The sequence below is a fragment of the Mauremys reevesii genome, linkage group 9, assembly GCF_016161935.1.
Source record: "Mauremys reevesii isolate NIE-2019 linkage group 9, ASM1616193v1, whole genome shotgun sequence".
Taxonomy (NCBI): Eukaryota; Metazoa; Chordata; order Testudines; family Geoemydidae; genus Mauremys; species Mauremys reevesii.
This window is the reverse complement of record NC_052631.1, coordinates 30754699-30782257: the sequence shown is the minus strand read 5'-3', so window position 1 is coordinate 30782257 and position 27559 is coordinate 30754699. Positions and strand designations below refer to the sequence as shown.

Here is a 27559-nt window from a genome sequence, read left to right as displayed (position 1 = left end):
TTAAAAAAGTCCACAGGTATAGGAAAGCAAAAGCCTAAGTTCCAGATGTATTTTCTTTCTTTTTAATAAAATTTAACTTTTTAAAGAACAGGACTGGATTTTTAGTGTCCTAAGAGGTTTGTGTAAATGTTGTTAAATTAGCTGGTGGCAGCAGCTAATTTCCTTTGTTTTTTTCCTCAGCTCTTCCCCAGAGGGGGGATGAAAGGGCTTGAGGGTACTCCACAGGAAGGAATTCCCAAGTGTGCCGTCCTGGTTTCAAAGGTTACTTTTGCATTTGGGTGGTGGCAGCATCTACCCATCCAAGGTTAGAGAGAAGCTCTAACCTTGGGAGTTTAATAGAAGCCTGGAGTGGTCAGTATTAATTTTTAGAATTCTTGCGGGCCCCCACCTTCTGCACTCGAAGTGCCAGAGTGGGGAATCAGCCTTAACAACAAATGTATGTTACAGCAATCCTACCTATGTTAGCAGATGTAATGCTAGTGAATAATCACTATAAGAATATCTGTGTAAATACTGCTGGCAATTGGTGATAGCAAGTTATTCTGAAACACTGACACAACCACTCAATGCCATAATCCTGCCATTTAAACTGCTCTTTGCACAGGGTTGATTGGAATCAGCTGTATGTACTTAAGATTCTTATTTAAGTCACAATTTTGAGCCCTTTCACTTAAGTGCTGTCCGAGATGGTTAGAATTACAAGAAACAGTGGAAGGGACCTGTGCTAGAAACTGAGAGCATATACACAGTCAATGAGTCAGCAGGTGTGCATGTATGTACGTACACACACGGACTGAACCAAAGACTGCATAATATTATTTATTTGTATTACCATAGTATCTAGGAGTCATAGTCATGGAGCAGGTCTCTATTGTGCTAGAAGCTGTACAAACTCAGAACAAAAAGATATTATCTGCCCCAATGGGCTTACAGTCTAAGAGCTATATAGCATGTTGTGCACCCAAAGATGTACTTTAACATGTTATCTATGATATTTTGTAATGATTTTAGGCATGCATACTAAATAGACTTGCCTAGAAAAGAGGTCAGTACATTATGAGCATATATTGCCATGGTAATCTCATTAGGTACACATCTGGATCTGTGCTTACATTTTTTTATCCAGAAGTAGATACTACATACTAGGGGATGCTCAGTCATATCAATACAAAGTTTAATTGTGAAATTGCAAATTGCTCATTATTCTATGAAAGCTCAGCCAGAAACTGACTGGGTGTTACTAACTGTGGTTGTTTCGCTTTCCTTTTTAACCTGAAATTATAGGGCAAACAGTAATAATGAGGAACCCAGGGAAAAGTGTCATTTGAACAGAGCACTGTGGACTGGAATAGGAGAGCGTTGCCTGAACAGAAGTTGCTCAGTGCGTACAGTGTCAGCAATTGTCTCCCCAGGCATTTGAATGCTGGGGAAAACCACTGGCATACAGGCTCCATAGTGCCAACTTGGGGAGAACTACATAAAAAATAATGTCATCTTGGAAGATTCTGTGTTCTAAAATACTGATTAATAGAACACTTTATGTCTGGCTGAGTTGCTGTATCTCCTTGGTGTTTGGATTCACAAGTGCTTTAGTGACACTATTGAATAGTAAAGTGACTCAGAGGCAGTGCCATTTAGTTTTGTTACCATATCACTTTAATTATACGGTATTTTTAACATTCTGTATGAATGAAGTATTCTTGGCAAAACAAAATACCAGGAACATATTGTCACTAGGATAGTCACTGATTGGAAGACCTGATGGAATCACTTACAATGATGGGTAATGCTAATGAAGTTAATACTGTTAATCTTTGTGTGTGCATTCAGTCCAAAAAAAGCACTGGCTCAGTCATCTTCATATTGGAGGGGTTGCAGAGGGAGAAAATGTTTTCTGATGCATCTGGCATATTTGGATCAGATATCTTTTCATCCATTACTCCATGTTTTTCATTAATCACACAGCAGCCAGTGTGACAGAACGCAACAGAATATTACAAATTCTAATTTTGTTTGTGTTGGTTTTCAGGAGCTCTTTACTTCTACAAAGGAAGCAAATAGCTGCTAGTATTATAAATTGCTGGATCTATCTATCACCATTATCATTTACCCCATTGTTCCTGGACTCCCTTGTCAAAGTTCCAGAAAACACACAAAATGGAGATGTAGTGTGCTGTTAGATTCACCTATTTCTATTTCATTTATTCTTAAATATGCATGGCTCAGTACTCAATTCATTCATTGGCAGAAGGTCATGGGTTTAACTGGAACACAAGCAATGGATCGGCCTTGATGTAGCACTCTGCAAAGGGGTTAGTTTCACCCTGAGTGCATACTTGCTTTGTTATGTTCTGTTCCAAAAAATTTGGAAACTTGCAGCTTGTTTGCAATATGCAGTAACATTTTGCTGATCATGCAAAAGATGTAAATTTAAACATGATCAATCTTTCTTTTATACCAGCAAGTGGGCAGAAGTTACACCGCTCTTGAAGTTACACTCTCTAATTCAGTGTATCAGAGAAAAATGCCAAACATTTCATAGAATCATAGAACTTAAGATCAGAAGGGACCATTATGATCATCTAGTCTGACCTCCCGCAAGATGCAGGCCACAAAAGCTGACCCACCCACTCCTGAAATAATTCTCTCCCTTGACTCAGCTGTTGAAGTCCCCAAATCCTGATTTAAAGACTTCAAGTAGCAGATAATCCTCCAGCAAGCGACCCCTGCCCCATGCTGCGGAGGAAGGTGAAAAACCTCCAGGGCCACTGCCAATCTACCCTGGAGGAAAATTCCTTCCCGACCCCAAATATGGCGATCAGCTGAACCCCGAGCATGCGGGCAAGACTCTCCAGCCAGACACTCAGGAAAAAGACTTTCAATATCCCAACATTGACCCTCGGTACTAATGACCAGTGGTCGCACGTTATTGACCTATTGACTAAATCACGTTATCCTATCGAACCATTCCCTCCATAAACTTATTAAGCTTAATCTTAAAGCCAGAGAGGTCCTTCGCCCCCACTGTTTCCCTCGGTAGGCTGTTCCAGAATTTCACTCCCTTGATGGTTAGAAACCTTCGTCTAATTTCAAGCCTAAACTTCCCTTTCTTTCTTTTTGTAATTAACCGAATTAAAATTCTTATTTGCTCTGCATTTGGCTTGCTAGGGGCTCTTTCTCAGCCATTTACTGTTATGAGATTTCTTGCTGCCTACATTGGTGTTTGTGAGCCTTTTATGAGTACCCAAGGGGAAGGTTAGTCACCCATTTGTTAAATACTATTTATTTTCTGTGACACTGGAGTTATGGTTGATAAAACACCTTTACAATTTTACTGGAGCATTTGGCGAGACTCCTTAAAGCTTCTCTTTTATAACCATTTAGAGCATGAGCATAAAGCCCGAACTGCACAACTGATGCCCTGTTGTGCTGTTCCCCACCATTTGAAATGAGAGCAATGTGAGAGCCCAGGATGAGGAATGGGGAGGAAGCACCAAGTAGAGAGGTAGGGGGCGTTTCATAAACACATTCAGACTAGTTTTGTTTGTGTCTTGATGCTACTTTGCAGTGTATTACAAAGTGGCAGCTACACTACAGCTAAGACGGGGAACATTACTTCATTTCACTCCCTACGTGTATTTGCCTTCTGGCAAACCTGCAGATTAACTGTGTAGCATTCATGAGTAAACATCCAAGTTCAAGCCAGATGACAATGCAAGTAATAGATCGTTTAAGACAATGAAAGGCAAACACAGAGGTCCTGAGAGACTGTGCCCTGTCCTGAGTTCCCAAAGCCTGCTGTACCTAAAAGCCAAGGGGCCAGGTCCAGCTGCTGTAGATTGTGTTACCGCCACTGAAGTCAATGGAACTATGAAATCTACATCAGCTGAGAACCAATCACAAGCGATCCATTTTCTATGGGTTTAACACCCCCTGAGCTCTGTTTAACTCTCCATGACAAGGTGTGGATGATAACTCAACCAATGCTGCTCCTACACTGTCTTGTGCTTTATGGCTTATTAAAGGGAGCAAGAAACTTTAATGATAGTGGGGAGGAGAGCATAACACTGCAGTACTCATAATAGCCACCACCCAAATAAGTAAATATATGACTGAGGGAGCGCTGCCTTAAATCTAGATATTTGTAAGGTTGTAACTCCATGAGACACAAGATGACTGCTTCAGCAAGAGCTGCTAAGGCCAGCTCTAATTTATAGGTGGTGTAAAATTCTTATTCTCATCACTTCCAGGGAGAGTCCTTACTTGCAAAGCTCTTAATAAAATAGGCTTTGAAAAGGGCTTTGGATAATTATCTGTTATTGCTTACATGCTGGCAGTATGCTCAGGGTGGTACAAGGCTCCACGTTGTACAAGCTGCACCAGAGAGTTTATGGTTGAAAAGATGAAACTGCGAAGGCAGGATGTTCTGAGAAGCCCAGAGGAAGGATTAATTAATGACACCTTTTAAATGTATTACTGCGCCTTCTGGGGAACGAGCATCTTCTCCTCTCTCCCTTGCATAAATGTTTATGTCTACAGCATTGCTGCAGTGGTAAGTTAGAGGTAGTTCTAGGCTGCATTTTCTACTCTTGTGGAATCAACTTGTCTATATGCACAGCTGGATTGTTAATCAGTTGAAAGAGTTAAAAAGCCTGGCTTGAAAAGAAAGGTACAAAAAAAAAGCATAGAATGTAATTTTTGATCAATACATGGATGTTCATTGACTTTCAGATACTGAAGCTCTTTTGAGAGCTTCCCCTATTATGACCTGAGAATGTTTCTACATAACATTTTCAGTAAAGGTAACATTTTCAAAAATGCTAAAGGCCTAGATTTTTAAAGGTATTTAGGCATTACTTCACCCAGCATTGCAATGCCTAACTGACTTAAATTACTAAGGGGCAGATTCACCTAAGTTCAACATTTAGGCATCACTGCGTTGCTGCCACCCAACCCCAAATCCCCAAAGACATACACATTTCCACCAGTGGGCACATGCACCGAGGTCTCCAGTCCCAGGAGGCTGACCTAACTACCAAGCTATTGGGTATTCTGAAGTAGGAAGATTAAAGCTGTTCCAGTTTGTATAATAATGAAATATTTATTGGAGGAGGGACTTGAAACTGGCTCCTCACGTTCCAGGCAAGTGCCCCAACCACTGCGATATAGACTTACTCTCTCTCTTTTCCCTGGCCCTTTGCATTTCACTCCTGGTTAGCTAGGTGGCGCTACACTCAATTTGCTGACTTCTGAAAATCCCTTTAGTAAGTGCCTAACTCCCCCTACAATGCAGGCAGTGTTTGGGCACGTAATCTGGAGCTGAGAATTCCACTAGGCAGCAGGTAGGGTGACCAGATGTCCCAATTTTATAGGGACAGTCCCGATATTCAGGGCTTTTTCTTATATAGGGACCTATTACCCCCCACCCCCGTCCCAATTTTTCACACTTGCTCTCTGGTCACCCTAGCAGCCGGGCACCTAGGAGTTAGGTGTTGCAATGCCAAGTACCTTTGTGAATTTGGCACTAAAGTACCTATGCCACTTTTGAAAATGAGAATTAGGCTTGCAAGTCAATTAGGTGTTGCAGCATCTGTATACCTTTAAAAATCTGGGCCCAAGGGCCTGTCTACACAGTGAGTTAGTGTGCAGCAAGCCAGGATGTAAATCTACAGTTCACTAGCTTGCAGAGTAGACAAGCCCTAAGAGCCATCTTCAAAAGCAACTTAAGAACTTAGGAGCCTGAGTCCCATTGACTTTCAGTGTGAGTTAGGCATCTAAATACCTTTAAAAATCTGGACCTTAGACATTTTTGCAAATTTTATCCTAAATGTATGTCCATAAGTTTAACCACTCTGGGGCCACAAGTTAACTTTGGGTGTCTTAAGTTAGGCCTCATATTTCTACTTTAGGAAGCTCACACTGGTACTTCTGTTTAGCTCAGTTCAGCTATCCAAATGCTAATCTGAACCGTCAAATGCAGAACTGGGATCTTTAACTTGCCATGTGCCAAATCCCATTTGAAAATGGGGGGTCTCCACTATTAAGCAAATTTATACCAAGTTTTGCTCATTTCACTAGCTAAAGCCAGGTTGGGATGGTTCAGTAACAGAATGGAAATCTTCCAAGAAATACCTATATGCAAGTCAAGTGGCATTAATGATTCCTTAGGTAGCACTCTTCTCTGGATCAGGAGTGGGTGAGACATAAAACAGACCCTTGATCAACAGCGGTCAACAAAGATCCTATGTCACTTTTTGCAGGCCCCCTGAATCCTCTGGGTGGCCCTGACTTTTTGTAAGAATGGGGTGTTGACTCCAATGTCCAGACTAAATAAGAGTAATTACATTTTGCCTACCTCCATTTCCTCTTCAGTTTCAATTGCATACAGTGCTCTTCCTTAGGTTCTAGCCTAAGATGTTGAGTTAAAACTGCTTCTCCATTCCACCCCAGAGTGGCAGGTGAAACAAGCCCTCTCTCTTTTATTCACCTTACAGGGGTCTTGAGATTCTTATCAGTATAAGCTTGTAGAAGATTGAGACTCATGGCTAGAGCATGCTACACAAGTGCACAGCATTAGTATCATTACCTAGTAAAACAATAAGGGAAAAAATAACAGCTGCCGGTCAGCTTTGTATTGTTTGTGAATTAAATGTAATGTAATGTGAAGTTCTGATTAAAAAGCCATACATATCCTGCCTTAAGTGTTGATTCTTTGTGTTCCTACCTCAGCTGCCCTTAAGACACTTGATATTGTGTGGCTATATAAGAAGTTGTTAAAGTCCAGGGGGAAAAAACATCTAATGCACTGCAAGGCATCTTTAAATGTACGGTTCTTTTTTTAGTCCATCTCCTCTAATTAAATTTAGTTTCAAGTACCATGAGCTGCCTTCCAGTTAACTTCAGTTGACTGCAATAACAGATGGCCTTCCAACAAAGACTCTTCTGCCCTCTATTTTGACAGCCCTTTTAAAAGTGTGATTTTTTTTCCAGTTTAGCAAAATCACGATTAGCAATGAAGCGAGAAAAGACTGAATACAGACATTTATAAAGAAAAACAAAATGAAAGGCTCGGGCACTGACCTGGACTGTAACTCTGACCTTGGGCCATTTTTCACCTGTAGTACATTCCCATTTAGTTAACAAAGAGCCAGAATTTGTAAAGGGAGAGAATTTAAGATGCACCTTCGAGATTCCATTTATATCAATGACATAATGGTGTCAGATCTTTGAAGGAAGAAAAAAAAGAACATGCAGCAACTGGTATTATATCTTTAAGTGCATTGAAATCAATTACTTCCTTGCTGAGACAAGAGATAATTTTCCCATTTAAATCTCACAGCTGTACTGACTAGCACATTATTGTTGGGCTGTTTCTTTTATGATAATTAACAATAAAAAGCCCATGCTATAGTGAAATTAGCTGTTTACTAAATGTTAAAAGCTCCTACTACAGCACAGAGACCCTGCTTCTAAAGAGTACACGATCAAGTATGTGTCTTAATGAACCTTTTTATAGATAACCAATTACAAAATAGTTGTCTAGGCTTGGTACCAAAGAGTACCATAGCTTTTCTGCTTTTCAGGGATTCACTATCACAGTCCTGAATTTTAAAAGGAGGGTCACACATAAGCCCAGGTGTTCTCCTGGGCCACTAACCCCCTTTCTCCCATTTAAATAACTGACAGTGGCATCTTCATGGAGAAAGTGAGAGATTCCGGTCTTGAACAGTTAGCAACCATATGTAGGACTGTGTGAAATGTTCACAACAAACCCTGAAGTTGTGCAACTCTTCCCTGGTTTCAGGCTGCATTGAAAACACAACATTCAATGTGTCCATGACATTCATTTATTAAACCATTTGTTTAGGGTCAGAGCAAATCTCCTGTTCTTAAGGAAACATGGGCAATGGTGGGCTAGAACTTTAGGTTGGGCAGCGTTACTTGTCTCAGCTGCAGCTGTTTTCAGTAATTAATTAAGGGCAGTTGCTCTTTAATGCTTTGCTGTGGTGGCCAGGTTGATCAGTGAAGTGCTGCTAATCTGTTGAGGCATGACATAAACTGGGGCATCTTCCCCCTGTAGATCCTTAGGGCATGAATCTCCTCTCACTTCTCATCTTTTTACAGCAGTGTCACTCCACTGATTTTAACACTTACTCCTGATTTACACTATTGGCAGTGAGACAAGAAATGGGCCCTGTATCTGGAAGACCAGCTAAAGTTGTCTCCCAGACTACTCCGAACCATTCTGTATTCGTTACACTGGTTTTATTTCTCCATTGTTCAGAGTGGGGCATTGTCCCAGGTAACTCAGATGCAGAGCACCACTGAACCTGGGCCAGTTTATGGCTTTTAGTTACTCGTGTGAAATGTATTGTTTTTCATGGTTTAAATATAGAATTAAACTTGGGGTTTTTTAATGTGTGTTGTCCTAAGGTTACTCTGAACCCAAACACACAACTGATCAGAAAAACAAAATTTCCTGAAAAAAGATAGTGCTGGAATAATCCCTCTTTGAAAGTTTTCTGCAGGATTTTTCAAAATGAAACTAAATGAGCATTTTTATTTCATTTCAATACACTTCAAAATGAGGTGTCAACATGGACATTTTAATTTTGCTTCAATTTAAAATGTCATTTTGTTTTGCTTTTTGGAAACAAAAAAAAATCAGATTTTCTACTTTTGGTTTCTGGGTTTTCTCACTCCCCCCCTTGTTTATTGTCCTCTAATTTTTTCAGTGGAAAAGGTTAGAAAACAGTAAGAATGTGTGACCGTTAGTTTTGTTATACTTCATATACTTTTTTTAAAAAAAGATCTTTTACCTGGGGGTGAGGGGGAAGTGGGCAAAGAGGCACAGAATTTTAAAAAAAAGGAGAGAAGGGGGGATAAAAATCAAAGGCAAAAAAATAAAAAATCTGATAAAGGAAAACTGACAATTTTGGGTTTCCAAATATAAAATAAAATACAATAAAATAAAACATTTAAATTCAAATTGCACAGAAATTTCTGATTTGGTTTGAAATATCAACTTGAAATGAAATTTTTATTTCACGTTTTTTGGTTGGAAAATTTGTCAAAAAATTTTCTGCAGAAAACTGTTTTCAACCAAACAATATCTTTTCAACTTGAAAATTTTCAGTTTTACACAAAAGTCAGGGGGAGAGGGATAAAAATGAATATATTTGGAAACCAAATATAATGAGATGATACAAAATTACTCAAGATAATTAAGTCCAAAGTTGACTGTGAAGAGTTAACAAAGGGATCTCACAAAACTGGGTGACCGGGCCACAAAATGGCAGATGAAATTCAATGTTGATAAATGCAAAGTAACACACACTGGAAAACATAATCCCAACTATACATTCAAAATGAAGGGGTCTAAATTAACTGTTACCACTCAAGAAAGAGATCTTGGAGTCATCATAGATAGTTTTCTGAAAGCCTCTGCTCAGAGTGCAGTGGTAGTCAAAGAAACTAATAGAATATTTGGACCAATTAGGAAAGGGATAGATAAGAAGACAGAAAATATCATAATGCCACTCTATAAATTCCCGGTATGCCCACACCATGAATACTGTGTGCAGTTCTGCTTGTCCTAAAGATAATTAGAATTGGACAAAGGACAGAGAAGGCAACAAAAATAATTAGGGGTATGGGACAACTTCCATCCAAGGAGAGATTAAAAAGACTGGAACTGTTAGGCTTGGAAAAGAGAGGCCTAAGGGGGAATATGATAGAGGTCTATAAAATAATGACTAGTGTGGAGAAAGGTAATAAGGAAGTGTTATTTACCCCTTCACATAACACAAGAATGAGGAGTCACCAGATGAAATTAATAGGGAGCAGATTTAAAACAAAGACAAGGAAGTACGAACTTCTTTACCAAGTGCACAGCCAGCCTGTGGAACTCATTGCCAGGGGATGTTTTGAAGGCCAGAATATAACTGAGTTCAAAAAAAGGATTAGATCATGGAGGAGACGCTCTGGGTGTCCCTAGGCCTCAAACTGCTAGAAGCTGGGTCTGGATGACAGGGGATGGATCACTCAATAAATGGCCCTGTTCTATTCATTCCATCTGAAGCATCTGGCACTGGCTACTGTAGAAGTCAGGATCCTGGGCTAGATGAGCAAAGGAAGATATATGAAGCTACGCTACCCAATCACCATGACTAACGCGATCATAAATCAGCTCTTTAAACAAGACATTTACCTGAGCCTTTTCAGAAATTAATTTGTAAAATAGCAAATAGTACTGGATGGATAGATGTGGCAAATGAACCTCACAAAGGATGGTTTGGATCAGTATCCACAAGTGTGGGGGTGAAATCCTGGCCCTGTTGAAGTCACTGGGAATTTTCTCACTGTCTTCATTAGGGCCAGGATTTCATCCCAGCTGTTTATCTAAAACTTGTTAAGACTCAAAGTTCCATGTTCCTTCCACCCTCAAATAGGTCCTGATTCAGCATAATATTTAGGCATGTGTTTAACTTCAAGCATGAGTTTTCACACTGATTTCAATAGGACTACTTAGGACGTTAAAATTAGACAAAGTTAGAGGTTCAGCTTACTTTGAGTGCCTTGCCAAATTCTGGTGTAAAGTAACAATGCATGTTAGTTCTAAAGAATTCTCATCTGATAGTTTAGAAATAGTCTAGAGATATTAGACTGTTTGATTCCTTTGTTGTTGTTTGGGAAATTTCAGTACATTGGGTGATGATGACAAGCCAATAGTTGGGTTAAACGTGGGGATATTTTGGTTGGAGGAGTCTAAGGCCTTGTCTACACTACAAGACTATTTCGAATCTACTTAAGTCTAATTTGTGGATTCGACCTTATGAAGTCAAATTTGTGTATCCACACTAAATACACTAATTCGAACTTCTGAGTCCTCATTAACGGGGCCGGCGTCGACTTTCGAAGCGGTGCACTGTGGGAAGCTATCCCACAGTTCCCGCAGTCCCCGCTGCCCATTGGAATGCTGGGTAGAGCTCGCAATGCCTGCTGGGGGAAAAAATGTGTTGAGGGCGGTTTTGGGATACTGTCGTCATTGAACCGTCAATCACGCCCTCCCTCCCTGAAAGCGCCGGCGGGAAATCTGATCGCGCCCTTCTCTGGTCGGTTACAGCGCGGACGCCACAGCACTGCGAGCATGGAGCCCGCTGCGATCATCGCTGCACTTATGGCCGTTGTCAACTCCTCGCACCTTATCGTCCACCTCTTCCACAGTCAGCTGCTGAGAAATCGGGCGAGGAGGCTCCGGCAGCGCGGTGAGGAGAGTGGCGCAGGCCTCTCACAAAGCAGGGTACGCCGCGCCGTGGAGATCATGGTGGCAATGGGTCAAGTTCATGGTGTGGAACGGCGATTCTGGGCCTGGGAAACAAGCACGGACTGGTGGGACCGCATAGTGCTGCAGGTCTGGGATGAAACAGAGTGGCTGCGAAACTTCAGGATGCGTAAGGGCACTTTCCTTGAACTGTGTGACTTGCTGTCCCCTGCCCTGAAGTGCCAGGACACACGGATGCGAGCAGCCCTGAGTGTGCAGAAGCGAGTGGCCATAGCCCTCTGGAAACTTGCCACGCCAGACAGCTACCGGTCAGTAGCGAACCACTTTGGCGTGGGCAAATCTACCGTGGGGGTTGCTGTGATTCAAGTAGCCCACGCAATCGTTGAGCAACTGCTCTCAAAGGTAGTGACTCTCGGAAACGTCCAGGTCGTCATAGCTGGCTTCGCCCCGATGGGATTCCCAAACTGCGGTGGGGCTATAGATGGGACTCACATCCCTACCCTGGGACCGGACCACCAGGCCAGCCAGTACATTAACAGAAAGGGCTACTTTTCAATGGTGCTGCAAGCACTGGTGGACCATAGGGGACGTTTTACCAACATCTTCGTCGGGTGGGCGGGCAAGGTTCATGACGCGCGTGTGTTCAGGAACTCTGGTCTCTTCAAACGCCTCCAGGCAGGTACTTTCTTCCCGGACCACAAAATAACGGTTGGGGATGTGCAGATGCCTACAGTGATCCTCGGGGACCCGGCCTACCCGCTAATGCCCTGGCTCATGAAGTCCTATACAGGCGCCTTGGACAGTGAGAAGGAACTCTTCAACTACCGGCTGAGCACGTGCAGAATGGTCGTGGAGTGTGCTGTTGGACGTCTCAAGGGGAGATGGCGGAGCTTACTGACTCGCTCAGACATCAGCGAAAAGAATATCCCCGTAGTTATTGCTTGCTGTGTGCTCCACAATCTCTGTGAGAGCAAGGGCGAGACCTTTTTGGCCGGATGGGAGGTTGAGGCAAATCGCCTGGCTGCTGTTTACGATCAGCCAGACACCCGTGCCGAGAGAATATCCCAGCGGGAAGCGCTGTGCATCCGGGAGGCTTTGAAAGCTAGTTTCCTCGCATAGCAGGGCAACCTGTGACTGTCCACTTGATTTTAAGAGAGCCTGATCATGGGCCTGTGTCTGTATGTGTCGAGTTAGATCTGAGCTCACAAACCCGGTTTTCCAAGTTTCCCCCACTTCCAAAGCACGTTTTAAAACTAATGAAATGTAACAGTAATTAATAATAAATCTTTCATTGACTTTGCATTTCTGTTCCTGGGTTGAAACATGGAAGCATACTGTGCTGGGTTCGGTGTGCACTGATGTACAGACCGCTTGTCCAATACAGGACGGACAGCCTCCTGCTCCTACATAGGTCTGTGGGGTGGGGGACGGTTTACAGTGATTGTGCATGTAGGGGTGGGTTTGCAGGAATGGGTGGGTTTGCAGGAAGGGGCGAGGGGTGCCGTCTTTGGATAGGGGTTTGCATGATGGCTGTGGGCTGTGGGTTTGGGCGTTGGAAGGGGTGAAGGGTGTGGGGGAAGGGTGAGTATCTGTCCCTGGATGAGGGCTCTTTTTGGGGCTCAGGGCAGCGGAGAGGCTCGTGGCTACGGTCGAAGTGCATGGTAAGGGAAGCCTGCCTTTACATTCGGGGATGGCAGGCGCCAGGACCCTGGACAAGCATACACATCAATGAATGACCCGGGGCAGCATACACCACACAGACTGACCCTGGTGCCTAGTGACTGCAGTCTGTGTGTGCCCTGCAGTTGACCCTGCCCCCAAGTCTGTACCCTGGTAATGTGGGCTATGCACTGCAATTAAAAATCCCCCCCACACACACAAAGTCTTCTGACATGAGAAACGTGACGGAAACAGAGAGTAACAGCAAACCGCTTTTAATAATGTTATACACAGTGGGGGGTTGAAACTTGGATTTGGGACTGGGTGATCCTGTAAGGGAAGAACTTCTAAAAATTTAGAGCGCGAGAGGTGTCTTGTACATTAGCGCTCTGCTGCGGTGCAGTGACAGTTCTCACGGCCCCTACCGCCCCTCCTTCTTGTAAGTTGGGTGAGGGGGGGACAGGACTTCTTGGTGTTGGAGGGCGGTTGCAGATGCAGTGCAGGGGGGCTCTCTCCTCCTGCCTGCGGTCCTGCAGAACATCTACAAGGCGCCGGAGCGTGTCCGTTTGCTCCCTCATTAGACCAAGCAGCGTTTGAGTCGCCTGCTGGTCTTCCTGCCGCCACCTATCCTCCCGTTCGATGTGTGTGTGATGCTGCTGACACAGGGTCTCCCTCCACTGTCTCTGCTCTGCCGCCTCTGCTCTGGAGCAGGCCATCAGTTCCTGGAACATCTCGTCCCTAGTCTTTTTCTTTCGCCATCTAATCTGAGCCAGCCTCTGCGAGGGGGATGCCGGGGCAGTCCGGGAAAGAGCCGAAGCTGTGTGATGCGAAAAAGTAAGTGATTTCCTTGAACAAATACAGGTTTGCGGACAGAGAACACAGTCAAGTCAGTTTAAGAGAACAAGACTATACAGGGCACCAAGTCTCGTGAGATCTCAGAACTAGTTCGAGATTTCGGAGTACGCTCTCATTGGCGGCGCCATTGCACAGGAGAGCGGACAAGCGGGGAGAGACAGCTGAATCCGTCTTGCAGACAGTCCTGGTAAGCCTTACAGTAGATAATGCTTATCAGTTAGTGGATACCTGTGCTCTCCTGCTAAAGGCAATGTGGAAAGCAGAAAGGATGAGCCTTTTGCAGCCCCTCCCGCCAGTGCACGGGAAAGATCAATGTATGCTTGTTCTCTGTGGCCTCTAGCACGTGGCTGTTAGGTGAGGGTCATTGTTATGCAACCTAATTTTAAACCATTAACAATAGTAACAATACACTAATTGCCCTACTTAGATGCATTATTTCCAGAACGAGATCACCCTGAGGCGGGTCACCCGTGCCCAGAAAGAGAGGATGCTAAGGGAAGCGCTGCACCGACCAGGACCATATGCAGCAATGCTCGTGGACGCGATGATCCCTCTGTATATTCGGATGTCCTGGCAAGGAAGAGTTTGCTTCAACGGAGCGCCCAACAAGGCACCTCTCCCAAGAAACCTCACGCGGAGGCTTTTCGAAGAACTGTATGACACCTTCGTTGAATTGTCGCTAGAGGATTTTTCTTCAATCCCTCTTTGTGTGGACCTACTTTTCATATAGTTTAATATTTACAATTTTTTATATAGTGTTTCTATTTTTTCTATACATATTTTATAAAAAATAAATGTTTACACGTCTATAGCACTTACCGCCTGATCCTTCCCCTGATTCTGAGTCCGGGTTAACGGCAGGGGAGGGTTGGTAGGGGATCTCTGTGAGGGTGATGAAGAGATCCTGGCTGTCAGGGAAAGCGGGAGTGGGCTCGCTGTCGCCTGCGCCGTCCTCCAAAGACCATTCCTCATCTTCCCCATTGGCGAACATCGAGGAGGAACTGTCCCGGTACACTATTCCGTCCTCGGAGTCCACCGTCACTGGTGGGGCAGTGGTGGCAGACCCACCTAGAATGGCATGCAGTGCCTCGTAGAAGCGGCATGTCTGGGGCTTGGCTCCGGAGCGTCCGTTTACCGCTCTGACTTTTTGATACCCTTGTCTTAGGTCCTTGACTTTCACGCGGCACTGCATCGCATCCTGGCTGTATCCTTTGTCTTTCATGGCTTTCGAGACCTTCTCGAAGGTCTTTGCATTCCGCTTGCTGGAGCGCAGCTCTGAGAGCACAGACTCCTCGCCCCACACAGCGATCAGATCCATGACTTCCCGGTCAGTCCATGCTGGGGACCTCTTTCTATTCTGGGATTGCCCGGACTCCTCTGCTGGAGAGCTCTGCATCGTTGCAGGTGCTGCGGAGCTCGCCCCGATGTCCAACCAGGACGTCAGATTCAAAGTGCCCAGACAGGAAAATGAATTCAAATTTTCCCGGGTCATTTCCTGTGTGGCTGGCCAGAGAATCCAAGCTCGGACTGCTGTCCAGAGCGTCAACAGAGTGGTGCAGTGTGGGATAGCTCCCGGAGCTACTAAGTTCGATTAGCATCCACACCAAGCCTAATTCGAGCTAGCCATGTCGAATTTAGCGTTACTCCACCTGTCGGGGTGGAGTACCAAATTCGAACTAAAGAGCCCTCTAGTTCGAATTAAATGGCTTCCTGGTGTGGACGGTTGAGCGGTTAGTTCGAAATAACGCTGCTAAATTCGACTTAAAGTCCAAGTGTAGACCAGGCCTCAGTATGAATGCATGCTTACTCATACTAAAGCTATCACTGAAATTTTGAAATAGTATTTTAAATGTTGATAACATAAAGGAATCATTTCATTAATGCAAACCCTGATACTGATGCTTGATTATACTATTCCACACTATATGTTGGCTTGAAATTCTCTTGAAATAGCTATAGACAAATCTGGGTTTCTGTGATAAATCACAGTCATTATATGATTAATTCACAATAAGCTGAAATGTATGAATCTGTCTGAAATGCTATTTAACTCTTCCTATCTCTTGTATCAAAAATTCTAGAATAAAAATGTAATTCTTATTTCCGCCTTTCTTTTCCCTTTGGGACGACCACTTGGTGCTTATCAGGGACTCCTACAGCACAAATGGTTTTGAAGTTTGTTTAGCATCATTCAAGCAAATTGATAGGGTGAATAAGTCTGGTAGAGCTTTCTTAAATCCTTTATCTTACTGGGAAAGTACTGAGATAGGTATTGCAGTAAGTCACTAAGATTCATCACTTGCACTATTTCTCATTTTCAGATAGAAATGAGTGGAAATTATCGAATTTCTCTTTTTATAATAATGTCCAATATATTTAGTGTCCAATTTCACTCTGCCTCTTGATTTCTAGCATTTGCCAGACTAATGGCTCTCTAGCCACTGTTATAAAAGCTATTATTATATATATTATAAAGGTATATTATATATACCTTTCTGGTGTGCAGAGTAGTGTCCATGGGAAGAATGTATATGATTGATCAGAACCTCAGGTGTAGAATGAGCTATACTCAGTACACCTAGAGAGGGACAGTAACATAGGTGGCTTTTTGCCATGTTCTTTCTCCTCTTGTGGGACAGCCAGGGGACCTGGTGCAAGTCAGAGCAGCATCAAGAATCTATTCCCCTTTCCACTGACTCTGGACCACCAGAGCACAGTGCTTTCTTGCCATGATTCCCACCCATATCCTATACACTCACTACACTTGAGGGAGAAAATCAGGGGCAAGTGGCACAGAACTGATACTGGCTGTACAGCATCTAGGACTATTTCTACATAAGGAAAATCCTTAGATGATATTTAAACCAGCTTTCCAGCCAATCTGTGATACCAGAACAGTGCAATGGAGAAGGTGTGGGGGCTAAGATCTGGCTCTGTCATCCTGTGGCTTGTGAGTTAAATGGCATGGCATAGGCTATAAGAAGATTAGCAGTTAACCTATTTGCTAAGTGGATGATCACATTCTGAGCAGGAATTAAAACATGTCCCTCCTGTAATTTGTCCCTCCGGTCAATTAATTTAGCGTTTAGAAAAAGGGTGCAAATCCCAACTAGAAAAGAGGAGGTTGCAGTAAGGTTACAGAGGTCGGCAACCTCTGGCACGCCGCTTGCCAGAGTAAGCACCCTGGTGGGCCGGGCCAGTTTGTTTACCTGCCGCGTTGGCAGGTTCGGCTGATTGTGGCTCCCACTGGCCGCAGCTCACCGTCCCAGGCCAATGGAGGCGGTGGGAAGTCACGGCCAGCACATCCCTCACCCATGCCGCTTTCTGCCACCCTCATTGGCCTGGGATGGCGAACCGTGGCCAGTGGGAGCCGCGGTTGGCTGTACCTGCCAGGTAAACAAACTGGCCCAGCCCGTACTTACCCTGGTGAGCTGCGTGCCAGAGGTTGCCAACCCCTGGGTTAGAGGATCACACGGGAGATTGTTAAAATGGCAGCAGACAGCATCGTCTTTATGTGAGCATGGGCATATGGACACACTATTTGGTAAATAAACTTCTCTGTATGTGTTAATTGGGTCATGATATAGCAGGGTTTGGTTCACCAATGGTTTATCTTCACCCACTCTTGTGGGGCTAGATTGTGCTCATATCTTATCTAGTAGTTTAACAAATTGTTCCTCTTTGGCTTGTTAGTTATTGTTATGTCAACTACTCACCACCCACGTGACATGTAGACAATTATTTGTTATTAAACTTTGTTCTGGTTCTCAGGATAAACACATGACGATAAAAGAAATGCTTTCTATTAGCACTAAAGCTCCAGGCTTCAGTTTGTTCTTAATTCATTTCAACTGCATTTTATTAGCTAATAACAAACATATGGATGACCACCAAAGCTCATCCTGAGGGACAAACCTATCTGAGAGACAAAAACATAAACATAACATCACAGATGGAAATTACAGCTGGCAAATGGCCCAATGCCCACTCCAGTGCCCCAACACACTCTAAAGCAGGGCCCCTCTCAGGGAGGCAATGGGTCTCCTTCTCCTTGCCCACTTAGAGAAACATTGGCAGAGAACCCCTCTCGCTCAGCTCTACTTAGACAAAAGTGGTAGAAGGAAGACCACCAATATTTACCCCTGCAGCCAAGGTGTCAGGAGTGGGTGGATAGGGTGGGCGTGCTGAACTCTTCTCCTTCTATCACACATTGAATTCTGTGCTGCGGTGGTGGTGGGGTCACCCAAAGCATTGGTCTTGGAATTGACACCCTTTGAGATTCACGGAACAGTTCCTCCTCTGAACTATTGTTTCAGGCTCTCAGCAGATGTTTTCATGTCAGTTACACTTGGGTCATGTTTTCAAGGAGTTCTTCACAATTGTGAGAGCTAGAAACTTTTTTTGTTTTAATGCCAGCTCAGATTCTGATGTAATTACATAATTCTGCAAGCTCCTATAGTGCCTATGCCTTAACCTCTCCCCGAGAGAGTCTAAAGTGCCAGAAGCCAGGCTTTCCTCAGTCTCCAACATCTAATGTTTTGTTAGCATCAAGTCATCCCAGGTGTAATTATACATGAGGCTAGGAGCAACACCATGGTTTAGTTGTGTGCACGGACAGACAGCTGGCTAGGCTAGTACTTACACCTTTCTACAAATAACTGCTATGGTAACGGCTAGACACATTATGTTTAATTATAGGCTTTGGTGGATTTCAGTGACATTCAGCTGGGGATTTAAAAGACTTCCCAGCTGAAGACAGTTTGATCTCTGTTGAAAGTGTGTCTAGGCTAAAGGGAGCTCAATGAGCAAAAGTAGCTTGGCTGAAATTGGATTCCCAGTGGGAGACTTTATTGTAAAATGATGTAAGGAACCTACTGCACTATTGCTAAGAAGAATAAAAATGTTCGTGAAAACAAATAAAGAACTTTGCTCATCAGAGCTTTAAATCATCAGTGTTATTTATGTTACCGGGAAGGAATATCTTCTCTGCTGATTACAAGCATTCTAATCAAAAAGCAAAGTAATAAACATAATAGCATGAAGTGCACAGAAATATAGAACATTGTAAAGATCCAGATCTACTAGAAAACATGCGTCCTTTAACCTAAACTATGTGGCTCTGTATTATGGTTACTGGGAAATTACAGTTAAACACAGTTAGGATGACATTTCTTTTTGCAATAGTGAATCAATGGATCCTTCATTTTCACTGAATTGTTTTCTAGCCCCCAAGAGAAAATATGACACAAGTGATTACAGGTATAGGAGAGCAGAGGCCAGGAAAAATATTTAAGTAAACCACCTTTTCCAACGAAAAAGGGGGTCCGACGAAGTGGGTATTCACCCACGAAAGCTCATGCTCCAAAACGTTTGTTAGTCTATAAGGTGCCACAAGACTCTTTGCCACCTTTTCCAAAATGACCTGCCTTCATCTTGACAAATAGTGAAAGAAAAATGTGCTTATATAAGCAAAACAATTAAGCAGGTTCATCACAGTTCATAGCTACTGCATAATGGATAAATCTGAGGTTGTAACGCATGCTGATGTCAGATCTTATTTAGACTTTTGCCAAAGAGAAGTTGTGTTTTGTCTTGCATGGAGCAGGGGAGGAGAAAAGGGTGCATTCAGTTCTGGTATGTGACACTTCCCTATGCGTCTGTGGGACTGGGGATGGCAGGAGTGGATGCTGAGTGTTCAGGGAACTGAACCAGTCTTCCACTTGGCCCAGGGAGCTGAGAAGCAACAAAGACCCGCCTCATTCCTTCCCTCTTCCCTACGCCCACCTTAAATACATGACCACAGCCCAGTGGTTCCATCTTGGACTGTAGATGGGACCAATCCTTTTAGCCAGAGCAGTGGGTGCCCCTTCCAACAGTACACCAGTAGCAGCCATCGCCACTTCTGCAGACCTGTGCTTCTCTCTCTGTCCTAGCTTTCAGCACACCAACAGTTAGCCACTCAGCCTGTCCTACTAGTCAGGCTACTGATTTTCTCTCCACACACCATCCCTGTCCTTTGCCAGCATATGAGCATACAGCATAAGATCCCCATGAACAGATGAACTTTTTATGTCATCTGCAAATGTTATTAGGACACTTCCACTTTTTTGTGCCCAGGTCATTAATAAAAATGTTAAATAAGATTGGTCCCAAGACTGATCCCTGAGGAACTCTACTAGTAACCTCCCTGCAACCTGACATTTCACCTTTCAGTATGACCCATTATAGTCTCCCCTTTAACCAATTCCATATCTACCTTTCAAATCTCATATTAATGTCCATCCTCTCCAATTTAACTAATAATTTCCCATGCGGAACTGTATCAAATGTCTTACTGAAATCCAGATGGATTAGATCTACTGCAATTCCTTTGTCTAAAAAATCTGTTGTCTTCTCAATGAAAGAAATCGGGTTGGTGTGGCACAATCTACCTTTTGTAAAACCATTTTGTATTTTATCCCAATTACCATTTACCTCTATGTTCTTAACTACTTTCTCTTTCAAAATTTGTTTTAAGGCCTTGCATACAACTGAGGTCAAACTAACAGGGCTGTAGTTTCCTGGATCATTCCCCCCCGCCCCTTCTTAAAAATTAGTACTATTTTAGCAATCCTCCAGTCATAGGGCATGACCCCCCGAGTTTACAGATTCATTACTTGATTTCAGTGGTCTTACACTCTGAATGAATCTAAAATCAATATGTTATCTGTCACAGACTTGTTCTTTCCTCCATTGGCTGAGATTGGGAATTACATCTATTATTGAAGCTGAGAATCCTGAACAAGTGGATTCCCTGGAGTAACATCTCAATGATCTCTCTCGATATTCACCTCCCAGTCTGAGCAATTATTTTTGTTTACTTTGAAGTATTTCTCATTAATAACCAAAGAGACCTTATCAAATATATACAGATGGGGGATGACCACAAAGACATTGTTAAAAGTTAGTATTTCATAACGCTTAGTGTTTCTTTGAATAGAGACTGTAGAACATTGAATAAATGCTTCTGAGTCATTGAAGAATTGCTGCAAAAAGATGCACAAAATGTCTAGAAGTCCCTTGACAAATATTTGCATAAGGGGCGATGATAAACAAACAAGATCTAATACCTATCATAACAATATTTTTATACAACATGTTTTATTAATAGCTTTGTATTTCTGCTGTGCCTGTCAGGAGAATCATTTATCCCCAAATCACTGATTGGAGATTTACTGTAAAATGTAGTTTGCTGTTTTAATCTGAGTAAGGGGGAATGAGGGAGAAACGTATATCCAAAAGCATTAGCAGGTAATACCCAACATCTCTGAAGACACATTTAATGAATGCTTCAATTTGTCTGTGAACTCATATTTAAATGGCCATATTCTTTGTTTTGCTTTTAAAATATCGTGGTATCTTTCTCATACATGGATACAGGTTCACCCATTATCAGCCAAGACCAGCACACCCCAAGACTATCACAATGGGCAGAAATGGCCATTTTTTTCTTGTTATACCATGCAGATAAAAAAAAGGACAATCTAATGTTTAGGCATCTGATGCAATCATTTCTGTTCTCAGAAAGCCAGTTAGTAACTAAGTAAATTATAATACACTTGAGTATGTAGGCCTAAAGTGCCTAGAGATTTTGGTGTCAAGTATCAGAGGGGTAGCCGTGTTAGTCTGGTTCTGTAGAAGCAGCAAAGAATCCTGTGGCACCTTATAGACTAACAGACGCTAAAAGGTGCCACAGGATTCTTTGCTGCTTCTAGAGATTTTGGGTGCCCAATTTGAGGAACCTTAATGAGGTCTGCTTCAGAAGGTGCTCATCTCTTTCTGAAAATAAGACCACCTTAAGGTGACTCAGATATGTCCAGACTACTCGCCGTATGGGCGGGTAGTGATCGATTTATCGGGCATCGATATATCGCGTCTCATCTAGACGCCATATATCGATCCCCGAACGCGCTCCCTTTTGATGCCGGAACGCCACCGGAATGAGCGGCGGTAGTGGAGTCGACGCGGGAGCTGCGGACATCAATCTCGCGCCGTGAGGATGAGAGGTAAGTCGGTATAAGATACTTCAACTTCAGCTACAGTATTCCCATAGCTGAAGTTGCATATCTTACACATTGACACCCCCCCTAGTGTAGACCAGGCCTCACTTTGGGCACCCAAGAATCTAAAAGACCTGATCACTTTTGAAAATTTAGGCCACTTCCTTTTAAAACTAAGATTAAAAATAATTCAGCCTGTTTTTTCTCCCCAAGAACTCTTTAACACACACTTTTGTAAGTCACTCTGTGTGTGTTGGTGAAACATGAGGTAATCGCAATACTTTATCCATAAACTGAAGACTGATGTTCATGAGATGGAATATTGCAATGTAGTGTAACAAAAGGAAGAACTATAGTTCTAAACTCTTTGAGTCTTGCCTTTAGGTACAATTTCCTCCATGATGATTACATGATTACAATTTTAAAAAGAAATCAGGGTGTGGTTTCTTTTTAAAATTGTATTTTAGGGCGTGGAAATGTTGAAATGATCAGAACAGATTCTGTAATTGAAAGACATGATTTCCCAAGCACTGAGCATCTTGGTTAGACCAAAAATCAGCCTTTATGTAAGAAGGCACAAGTCTTTCACTGTAGTTGCACTTGCTTACTTAAGGTTTGAATTTGACTGAAAGTTCTGGACATTGATAATGCTGTAGGGCGCTTGTGGGAAGCACATAAGCCTCTTGTTAACAGAGTTGGCCTTTGGTCCTTGTAGGCTAGCAGGTACCTGAGTATTCCCTCACCCCTCCACACATCCACATTTTGCTCAACCATCTGCTGCTATCCAAGGCTCCCAGCCAACTCTCCACACTAGCCAAGGGACAATTTCTTCCCACCAGACCAGCCAGTGAGTCCTAAGGGGGTACAACGTATAGCACTGGTCACTTTTGGGATGGAAAAGGGGTGGTGAGGAGAATATGGAACTGACACATTTTGGGGGTGAAGGAAGTATATGGAATTTTTTTGCAGAAATTTTTATCACCTGGCTGACATTTTGTTGACTGAAGTGGAACATTTGAGGGAGCCCACATCGGTGACACACAGGTTGTTTTGACATAGATCAGACTATATATTTTGGCAATTTGGTGAACAAATTGGAGAGCTAGGAAGGCACATGTAGTTGTAGAAGAGAAGAAAATTATTTTGCAAGACTGTCATCTGTGGAGGGGGGTCTTCTTCTTTGCTCCAAAGAAGGGAGTGACAGGCTATATTTACAGAAGACTGAACTCTAGTAAAACAAATATGATCAAAGTTCCCTACCTAGGGAGAGGTGGATGACTTGCTAGATATCATTGAAACATATTGCCTTTCACAGACAGGGCCAGCTCCAGACCCCAGCGCGCCAAGCGCGTGCTTGGGGTGCGACCCGCGGGAGGGCGGCAGGCGGCTCCGGTGGACCTCTCACAGGCATGCCTGTGGAGGGTCCACTGGTCCCGCGGCTCCGGTGGAGCATCCGGAGGCGTGAGCTTTAGCTCACGAAAGCTCATGCTAAAATAAATTTGTTAGTCTTTAAGGTGCCACAAGTACTCCTGTTTTTTTTTGCTGATACAGACTAACACGGCTGCTACTCTGAAACCTGTCATTATTTGTACAGTAAACAGACTGTTTTTGATAAATGTAAAACAAAATATTTTTGCTTATTTTTAATATCATCAGGTAACAGATTATTATGATTCTTATTGTTTACCTGCAACATATCTAAACTCAAGCACAACCACTCTGTGACCTGGCTAGACTCAATCAGCCTGGGATAGGAAAGAGCTGAATCCCCTGAGCCACTGACTGGAGCAATGCTGCTAAGCTACTGGCCTGTCCCACTTGGCTATATGTGCACAGAGGAATATTTACATGGATAAGGATAAGATCCAATTCATCCAACTAACCTCAGTGATCATAGCTTGAACTCCCCAGGAGCGATAACTATTTAATCATGTATAGATAAGCCAGTTAAAGTTCAATAAATGTGAAATTGATTCAAAATATTCATCAGGCAGAGAAATCAGGAACATCAAAACCACATTTTTCTTTAAATATAAAATTCTGACATAATTCTCTCTCTTTAGCTGTGAAGTAGATGCAGTCAAGAAATTCAATGGGAATTGTGCACCTAACTCCTTTAAGCTCCTCTGAAAATCCTAGCCAAAGGCCTGGTCTACACTAGGCGTTTAAACCGGTTTTAGGAGCGTAAAACCGATTTAACGCCACACCCGTCCACACTGAGAGGCCCTTTATATCGGTATAAAGGGCTCTTTAAACCGGTTTCTGTACTCCTCCCTAACGAGAGGAGTAGCGCTAATATCGGTATTACCATATCGGATTAGGTTAGTGTGGCCACAGATCGATGGTATTGGCCTCCGGGCGGTATCCCACAGTGCACCACTGACCGCTCTGGACAGCAATCTGAACTCGGATGCAGTGGCCAGGTAGACAGGAAAAGCCCCGCGAACTTTTGAATATTTCCTGTTTGCCCAGCGTGGAGCTCCGATCAGCACGTGTGGCGATGCAGTTAAAAATCAAAATAAAGAAAGAGCTCCCGCATGGACCATGCGGATGTGATCGCTGTAAGGGCAGGCAAATCTGTTCTATCAGTGCTCCGTTACAGAAGACAAAATTCAAAATCATTTTAAAAAAATCTCCAGACAGACGCCATAGCACGGGCTCAGCGCACTGCTGCGTGACAAGCGTAACGGCAAGCCAAAGAATCAAATGGACGCTCATGGACTGGAGGACTCAAGCTATCCCACAGTTCCTGCAGTCTCCAAAAAGTATTTGCATTCTTGGCTGAGCTCCAAATGCTTCTAGGGTCAAACACAGTGTCCGCGGTGGGTCAGGGCATAGCTTGGCAATTTACGCACCCCCCCACCCACCCCCAGAAGTGAAAGGGAAAAAAATCCTCTCTTGACTCTTTAACATGTCACCCTATCTTTACTGAATGCTGCAGATAGATGCGATGCTGCAGCACTCAACACCAACATCCTTGCCCCCCCCGCCATGGGTGGCTGATGGTGCAATATGACTGGTACCCGTCATCATCAGCCTATTGGCACATGGGGCAGTGCAAAAGGACTGGTAACCATGCCGACTAGCATCAGTTAGGTCAATCAAGGGCGCCTGGCCCTAATTTTTCCTGGTAGATGGTGCAGTATGGCTGATAACCATCGTCATCATAGCAACAGGGGGCTGAGCTCCATCAGCCCCCACCCTTCATGTGTAAAGAAAAGATTCAATTGCCCCTGGACTTGCAGAGGGATGCTGGGCTCCTCTCCTCCACACTCCTTACTGTCCTGTCTGGACTATCATAGCAGCTGGAGGCTGCCTTCCACTCATTTCTCACTAACAAGTCACTGTGTCTTATTCCTGCATTCTTTATTACTTCATCACACAAGTGGGGGGACAATGCTATGGTAGCCCAGGAAGGCTGGGGGAAGAACGGAATCAACAGGTGGGGTTGTTGAAGGAGCACCCCCTGTGAATAGCATACAGCTCATAATTTCAGCAGGATCTGACACAGATCAGCTGTGCTCTCTGGTTCTATGATACAGTGGTTCTCTAGTACACTTGCCCATATTCTAGGCAGGACTGATTCTATTTTTAGATACCAAAAAGGAGGGATTGACTCAGGGAGTCATTCCCAATTTTGGCTTTTGCGCCCCTGGCTGATCTCAGCCAGGGGCACTTATGACAGCAGCAAATGGTGCAGTGCAAAAGGACTGGTAACCATGATCATCTTATTACCAATTTATGGTATGGTAGATGGTACAATATGGCTGGTAACCATCTCTGCTGTCATGCAAAAGCAAAAGCAAAAGCATGCTGCTGTGTAGCGCTGCTGAATCGCCTCTGTCAGCGGCATCTAGTACACATACGGTGACAGGCACAAAAGGCAAAACAGGCTCCATGATTGCCATGCTATGGCATCTGCCAGGGCAATCCAGGGAAAAAAGGCATGAAATGCTTGTCTGCCATTGCTTTCCCAGAGGAAGGAGTGACTGACAACATTTACCCAGAACCACCCGCGACAATGATTTTTGCCCCATCAGGCACTGGGATCTCAACCCGGAAATTCCAAGGGGCGGGGGAGGCTGCGGGAACTATGGGATAGCTACGGAATAGCTACCCACAGTGCAACGCTCCAGAAATTGACGCTTGCCTCGGACCGTGGACGCACACCACCGATTTAATGTGTTTAGTGTGGCCGCGAGCACTCGATTTTATACAATCTGTTTTGCTAAACCAGTTTATGTAAAATCGGAATAATCCCGTAGTGTAGACGTACCCTTAGTTACTAGACTACATTATTTTATTAAACCAATCAATTTAGAAACATAGGCCCAGATCCTCAAAAGCACTTAGGTACCTAATTCCCATTGACATCAGGGGTCCTGGGCAGAAGTATCTTTTCCTGGACAGTTACTATCCAACTTCAGTGGTTCTGATGTTTCATTAAGGAAAGGACAGGAGGTGAAAGAGCTAATGAGGGCGGGATGAGCAGGAAGATACTCACATTTACTAACATGATTAGTTAAAATCTACTATCAGCCACTAACTTAGGACCCTGAAGACCTTTACTCTCATGGGTGGTCTTGACTGATGAGATCAGAACCATTGAAATTAATGGGACTGCTTATATCGGTAAGGGCACATGAGAAGCTGCCCTTCAAATTTCCAAGAAACTAAATGAGGGTAGGTATCTAGGGTTCTAAACTTGTCCTGGGAAATAGATGTGTAACCATTACATTTTTTTTCTCCTGATCTTAAGCAATGTTTCACTTCACAAGATTGAAGCAGCATATCCCTCATCAGCTCCAGTTTTTGCTGCCACTTGCTTTAATCTGAGGTAGGGTTATGTAACAACTTTTTTGCTGAGTAAAAATGAAACAGCAAGTCTGCCAGACACCTGAGGTGTATATCTAAATTGCAATGAACTTGGCTGACATTGTAGGAGATGAGAGAATTAAAAAAAAAAAATCAAAGTATCAAGGAAATACAAAGCTCACATACTATATATGGATGCCAGCATTTTACATTTATACAGTATATTTGTATGCTAGTCCTGATTTTGTCTGGAAGCTTTTATCTGTGCCTCTTTATTAAGGCTCCCATTTAGTTATCTTCAGCTGGTATTTTACAGCAACAGTCTGACATGAAGGTTTGTTAATCAGACATTACTCTGTAAACAAGCAAAGCATACACTATATATAGAATAAATGATAAGCAACTGTGAATTACAAGACGATAATGCCACTAAGGTTTTATTTGGTGACATTATAAGTTATGGCAGAGAGTCCTGAATGGATTATTAAATAACCAGAACTCAGAATGGCATTAGAACCTCATTAAAAGTTGCTTTGCAAAACACCAAATATATTTCTATAAAATGGATATTACATTGTATTAAAAAAATTAAATATACTTTCCCCCACTTTCCTTTTCACCTCTTTTCTCTCACTGCCCACCCATCCCTCTCATAGCTATCCACCAACATGAATTCATTTAAAAACTCACACAATAAAGGAGCAAACTCATTAAGTAACAAATCATTGGCTGAATGCTGCACAAATAAAGAGGCTGGAGGAGATGCATAAAAAATTTCAGGTAACTTTTGCAATTCACATGGTAACCTCTACTCATGAATTACTGCAGTTGGCAGAGCAGGCCTTAAGGTGGATAAAGCTTGGTTACTGTAGCACTGCCTTCTCCTGGCCCCTCCACAAACTTAGTC

The 27559-nt window shown here is 43.3% G+C and overlaps 1 protein-coding gene across 2 annotated transcripts in view; it reads right to left on the bottom strand.

The window, feature by feature from the left end:
* The window catches only part of SLC9A9 (solute carrier family 9 member A9), a 342765-nt gene that overhangs the window by 91878 nt on the left and 223328 nt on the right, over positions 1–27559 (bottom strand). The gene's annotated exons all lie outside the window — the stretch shown is intronic.